The sequence below is a fragment of the Phaseolus vulgaris genome, chromosome 8 (assembly GCF_000499845.2).
Source record: "Phaseolus vulgaris cultivar G19833 chromosome 8, P. vulgaris v2.0, whole genome shotgun sequence".
Lineage (NCBI taxonomy): Eukaryota > Viridiplantae > Streptophyta > Magnoliopsida > Fabales > Fabaceae > Phaseolus > Phaseolus vulgaris.
Genome location: NC_023752.2, coordinates 45602334 through 45609721, shown reverse-complemented (window position 1 = coordinate 45609721; position 7388 = coordinate 45602334).

Below are 7388 nucleotides of genomic sequence, written 5' to 3'. Positions count from 1 at the left end.
TAAGGCATCGACGGTGTCACCCCCCGATACCCATGGGTAGGAAAGACCGTGGAGGGGGCGACATCGCGAGAGACCTCAGTACCTCAGAACAGTAATAAAGAGAAGAGAAAGGTGGCTTCAAGGCCATAGTTCTAGTACCAGTAGGGGGTAACCTGACTCGTGAAGTACCCACGCCACTGCTGGGAGACCCTGGGACAGGTACGACCCATGAGAGGGCCACGCCCAGGGGAGAACCACGTGCATGGTACGAGAGAAAGGTAGATACACTCCCAGGGCGAGTGACTAGAGGTTGGGGCGCATGAGTTGGCACCCAGAAAGTCACCCCCTTGCGCCAAATGCACTTCGAGAAAGGAGAACTTACATGATGGATTATCCCTAAGTTGGGTTACGACGTTGTAAGGCCCTCCACGGAGAATAGCGATCAAGTCAGAAGAACACGTGGCGGTAAGCACTGAAACATCAATGTTTTCCTGAAAGTTCGCTAAGGTACACATTAATTTAGTTTACATTTCGAACGCTTTAAAGCACTTTAAATGCTTTAAACGTTTTAAACGCGTTGAACGTTTTTATACGCTTTAAATGCGCTTTCAGACGCTTTAAATGCTCTAGACGTTTAAAAGGGGCTTTAAACGTTTGAGGCAGTGAGGAAAGTGGCAATTTACACACACACCCTAGTGGTTTTGCTCTCATACCCACTATACGCACAGACAATTAGGGAAAAAAGCATTAGTTACTCAGTTATTCGACCACCTTCAGAGCATCCATTCGCGGTGTTCCGATACGGAGGTGTGTCCCTTTGATGTTTCTCGCTAGCTGACTTGATCGTCGGAGTGCAAACGGCCGCGAGGGCGCCCCTTTGTCCACTTGTTTTCAAGTACTCACAGATGGTGCAGAACGAAGGTGCCCTAGCTCGCGAGGATTAGCCACGCACAAAGACGTCCCTGGTCAACCGGCAGGAACAAGTGTTTTCTAAAAAGTTGTGAAATTTCAACCTGTTGTTGTCAAAACAACCTGTTGTTTGACACTTAGTGGTTTTCAAAATGATTTGGAAAAGCTTAGCTTTGTTTTGTTTTTTTTTTTCTATCAAACTAAAACAATTGGTTATTTCGATAAAACAACCTGTTATTTTTATAAAATCCTTAACAAAAAATTTATTTAAATTTGTTGTTTTGGAAAACAATCTGTTGTTTTTATAACATAAGATCGTTAAGTGCTTTGAATTGTTTTTAAATGATTCCAACTACTTTTAATTAATGATCTAAGACCTTAAACAAGAGGGGGGGGGGGGTCAATTATTTATAAGAGATTTATGAAAACTTTTGGAGGTTCAATGAAATTCTATGTAGAAATCCAGAAGAGGAATCAAGTTAGCCAAGAACACAAACTATTTTTAAAGCAAAACACAGAAAAACAACTGATTGTTTCTTCAAATCAATCAGTTGTTTATACCAATTAAACTTAAACAACTTAAAAACAGAATTTCAAGGAGTTCAGGGTAAGAGAGAATCACACAAACAATTTATATTGGTTCACTCTTAAGCCAAGAGCTACATCCAGTCCCCACAAATCACTGGGTTAACCACTATGTAATCAAACCAAATTACAAAACACCATACACCAAAGTAGTGACCTTGAACCCCTCAAGAAACACATTACCTTTGGTCACGTGATTCGTTACCTCGTTTCGAGTAACTTTCATATTTTACGCATCTCCATCTGACTTCTCTATCAAAAGTTATGGTCGTTTGAAGTTTCTCAATGCTAATTTTTTCCAACTCCAAATCTATCACTCATCTATTCAATGTCAAGACTGCTCCATTAAATATCCACTAAATGAAGTTCCTACAAAAAAAAAAATTGGATAAAAAATCACTTTCTACCTATTTTTAATGAATTTTACAATATTGCCTCAATTATGCACACCAAACGAGCTTTGCTTTCTTTCTTTTTAGTGATGATACATACGTTAAACTACTCTAAACTACTAACTAATCAACACATAGCATGGAAATATTTATTATAAAATTAATTAAAAAAATTTTAAAAATACTAACTAACCTTCTATAGTGGTTTAGGGTTTAGGTGTTGTCGGTTGTCGGCGTGCGGAGGTACTGTCGCCATGAAGGGCTCGCGCGCGGAGGAGAGATGTGGCGATCACCGATGTCGTCAGACGAAAAAGAGGGGTAGAGAGAAGAAGATGCACAGAGGAGAGAAAAAGACGTTGGTGGCACGGGGGTTGAGGAGCTTGGATGGTTAGCAACGTGGAGGTGTGGGCTGGAAGCTCAGAGGGTTTGCAGGGAGAGAGGAGAGCTAGAGGAACGGTGACGAAAACAGTGGAGTCGCAAACGACGCTCAATGGAGAAGAATAGCACGAGGGAGAAAAAGAGTGAGTTCGAGTGCGGGCTAGGAGGGTTTTGATTTATTTTCAGTTTTATAACGACGGTTCAGTGTACCAACCATCGTTATTTGTGCTCAAATTCATTTTTAACTATGGTTATAGCATCGTTATTTCTCATCGAAAATTCAAAAAAATTACAGAAATGCCACCACTATTTTTGCTACGATAGATTCTTTTAAAATGTCGTTATTCTTAGTCGAATTTTTTTATTTTTTTTTACTAGTGCCATTACCACACACCAACACAAATTAGCAAAGAAATTTTTAATTCAAGGAGTACTATTAACATAACCTTCTTTTGCAAATTTTAGTTTTATTTTGTTGGATCTTTTAAGGAAAATTTATTGGAGTGATCTAAAAAATGAGACATGAGTCAAACTCATATAAAAGATTGATATCATCTTTAGTCAAAAACTAAAACTTTGAGGTAATGAGTTTGTAAGTCTTATTTCTTATATGTTGTTAAACTTTCTTACTTCTATTGGACTCACTTGGATTCTTTACACGCTTTGATTAAAAAATCTGTTTTTCATTTATTTATTTTTATATATGTTTATATTTATATTGAAAAATAATTAAGAAAAAGTCATAAAGCATGAACACAACTAAGTAGACAAAATGAGAGTCAATGATCTTATCCATTCTCATATCCAAACACAACGTAATTGTCTCCACGTCTCCAGCATAACAGTGATTTGCAAAACCAAAGAGAGCAACAAAACCTAAGTCTTTAACCACGTCTACGTTGTTGTCTCACGCAATCACAAAAACCTAGCTGGATTCAAAACTGAACAAAAGTTGTTTATTATAAGATAATATCAATATGCATTTAAAGTGATTCCTTTATAACATAAATAATAATAATTTGTGTAAGAATGTAACCATCCTATCATTCATGGAACTTAGTCAAACTAATTCTCCTGGAGATACAGCAAACAATAGCTGTTCATTAACGAACTCGAAGATTATCATTAATTTCACTAATTTTATATACTAAATCTTAAGAAAAATGCTAGATAGTAGGAGACAGAGTTAGCCCAAGTATGTTACGCCATTATCTCAGCAATGATTTCTGCCAAATGCTTTTTATTTTTTAGTTTAATTTGTTAATCAAACAATGAAATGTAAACACACTTTGGTCTCTGCTCATCTGTAGCAAATTTTTTGAGTTATTTAATACTCTAAAACAAAACCAAATTTATTAGGAGTAATAACAGATCAAGCCTTCTGATAAGAATCAATTGTCTCACTCGTTTCAAAATTGATTTGGCCGGTGTTAAGTTTAAGTTTTTTAAATATGTATTTAATTAAATAGACTCCAGTTTATAAAAAGGTTTTTCACATTTCATAGTTAGACATGTTTATTTATAAAAATATAATAAAATTAATATATATTATAATTTTATATTTGATGCTTTAATAAATTAAAAAATTATATCATAAATAATCTAAAAAAGTAGTAATAAAATACAATTTATTATAATTTATTAAATTTACGTTTCACTATAAGAATATCATTAAATAAAAATTAATTTTAGAGACAAAAATAATTAGTTACTATATTAATGGTTCTCGCCTAAAAGGGATCTGAGAGAACTATTACATTCATCCTTCGATCAGTCAGTCACTTGTCTTCCTTCATTACTCAATTCAACAACTTCACTTTGTCTAGGACAACTCTCGCTCCTTCTCTCTATCAACTTCCTATCTCATTCGTATGTTCTCGGTCGAGATGCCACCTGCGAAAGGTGCTCTGACGATCAAGTAAGTATTCGTTATTCGGTGCTCGGTGCAATTAATACACGATAATGACGTACTTTTTTCTTGAAACTTGTGAATATTATATGATTATTATGGACCCATTATTATTGGGTCAGATTAGTGCTTGGATCATGATTAAGAACATTACATAATGTTTAGAATTGTTAATCTCCTTCTGATATTCAATGCACCTTGGACATGTCGACGACACAAACCGGGTACCAAAGTCTCTCCGACAAGTACACTTGCCCCCCAAGCCCGAGAGATTCAACCTAAAGAGTCTAAATGTGACCGTTGCACTTACCGAGGTGGGATGTTACGTTGATGGTGTCGAAACCTTGACAGATCGTCCTCATGATTACTTAGTATTTTTGGGCACGGAATCGTACGACGTAATGAGGACCATTGGATCAACAATGATCTAACGGTTGAGATCAAGGAGATGTATCATTGTCCCCCCTCCCCTCAGCGCCTATAAATAGTGGTTCCCCAACCTTCGTCTTCTACTTATTTTGCTCCGACTTTCAAAACGTACAATCTGACGAGGTGTTTTCCTTTCATTCTGAGAGGTTAGTCGTGTCTTCTTCTTTTGTGTTTCTTCTGAATCTACTTCATCCCTTTCTTCTTCTTCATCTTCTTCGTTTGGTTCATCCTTGACCGAGCCTCTATCGGTCAGAGCTATCCATGCCTTGCCCTCCTACTGACGACTCTGCAAGAGTTGATCACTTAAGGGGTGAAAACATAGGTTCTTCTCAACCTATGAGGGTTGTGTTGTTGGGTGTAAACCTAGTTAAGGCTAATGACCCGACCAAGGCTACCGACCGATCAACCCCTACTAGGGAGTTGTCCCATCATATGGGATTCAATTGAGTTGATCCTAAGGTGATTGAGTATTTATTTCCTGTTCCATGACTCTTCCTCAATGGCTTCTTTTGTGGACAGAGTGTGTCTCTTGAAACCCGATGCTGCTGATGGCATCCTTGATATAGATTTGTGTCATTCGGCCGGTACCGTTTGTATCGGTAGGGCTCCCTCTGAACCTCCCTTTTCCTTCACCTATTCCTGCTTCTTCTCTAACCTTCACATAGTTTTTCCCTTTGATGAGTTTACCGTGGGTGTCCTTCAGGAACTTAAAGTTGCTCCTTCTCAGCTTCATCCCAACTCTTGGGCTTCCCTTCAGGCCTTTCGGCTTGTTTATTATATATTTTGTCTCCGTCCTTCCCCCGAGACCTTCCTTCATTATTATACTTCTCACCCAACCGACCCTGTTAGTTGGCTATAACTTATCAGTCGACTAGGTTACATTCCTTTTGCCCCTTATACTACCTCATACAAAAATTTCAAAGGAAATTTTTTTAAGATATTCATAGAGCCGGAGGGTATGGAATATTTCTTTGATTAAAATAGTCGATCCAGATTTCCTTTCTATTACCAAGACCCCTACTCGGTTCAAACACTAGCCTCATTCCTCCTCGAGCCTCGAGGATTTGAAGGTCTACACCGTTTTTGATAATCTTCCGAGAAGACTCCCTACCCAAAAGCTTTTATCCATGTATAAGTCATCCCAACGATGGACAGACTTTCATGGTATGTTCACATAATCCTTCCACTTGGTCGATTTATCATTCTGACTAATAATCACTACTTTGTAGTTATAAAGACTCAAGTCGCCCCCTCAGACTGCATCTATGATGGTCGATCTGCAGAAAAATGTTGCCTTTAAAGGTAAAGGCAACATTGAAACAGTTGCAACTAGCAACCCCTCCCCTACCGAAGTGCCTGAACCCAGTCAACACTCAAAAGAAGGCAATAGGAGGAGGAAGAGAAAGATGACGACCACCACCATCCGGTCGCCCCATGGCACACCAAGACATCCGCTTAAACCCTCTCCCATCCAGCTAGGATCGCTTTCCACGACCGGTGTTGTCGAAGGTTCCCTCCCACTGCTTGGGGGAATCTCCAATTCTCCAAGGGAATACATGTCATCTTGTTGCCGAACGAGGAGGAGATACTAAAGTCAACTCCTCGTCGTGATATCCTTTCAGCAGTGATTGAGATGCAAGCTTGGACTCTTGTGTTGACGAGACTAGTTGCTAATGAAGTCGATAAGAAAATTGTTGAGGAAGTATCCCGCCTCAAGCATGAACTAGTCGAGGCTTCAAGCTCACTGAAGTAGCATTGAAAGCGGTGTCTTTTTTTTAATAAAGAATGGTCAAGGCTAATGTCGAGCTCGAGCTGAGCAATATGAGATGCACTGAGATCAAAGCAAGGGAGAAGAGTCGAGTGGCTTATGTAAAGAGTCAATTAGAGGCTAAGGTTGAGGAGCTCAAGGCCAAGCATGCGACCTTAAAGGCTGAGAAGTCGTCAGTCGCAGCTGAGCTTGAAAAACTTCAAGACAATGTCTTGGGTTTGTGTGAAGAGAGCTTCAAGCAGGTCGTCCGACAGACCTTCGTCCTATATAATGGTTTTCCCAGTGATGGCGATTTTGACTTGACCAAGGATGTGTTTGAGGGTCGATATGTAGCCTTTGAGAATATACATGTAGTCGAGGATCGATGTTCATGACATTGAGGACGAAGACGATTAGGTCTCAACATTTTTTATGTAATTTTATTCCCTCAGGGCCGGGATGTGGCCTCCTTCTCTTATCTTTTATGAAAATGTTGTTTCTAACTTAGTTCGGTCTCTTTAAATATACATATCTTTAATAAACTTTAAAATGAACAAGTAATAAAAAGTCACCGATCATATGCGGTCTGTTCTCGGACTGTATTGTTTTCTTTGAAGTTATATCAATTGGTCTCGGGACAAATTGCCGATTGAGGCAAAACTTCCTTGGTCGAGCTGAATCTTTAGGCATCGGGAGGAATTACCAATAAAGGTAAAGTTTCCTTGGTTGAGCTGAGTCTTTAAACATCAGGAGGGATTACCGGTTAAGGTAAAGCTTCCTTAGCTGAGTCGAGTCTTTAGATTTTATTATCGTCCGGTTGAATTTTAACTTCAGTTTAGTTGAAAAGATAAGAAATTTAAGAAATGTCTCATTAAAACCTTCCCGACCGAAATCATTCTTTAGAGACAAAAATGGTCAAGTGAGGAAAAATGGTATAATTTTATTCAACTATAATAAAATTTGAGGTGGGTGGAATTTTATGTCCTTGGTATAGCTTTTCATGATAACAATTCTAAATAATATACCCCCCCGGAACGCTACTTCTCAGATTCGGAAGGGT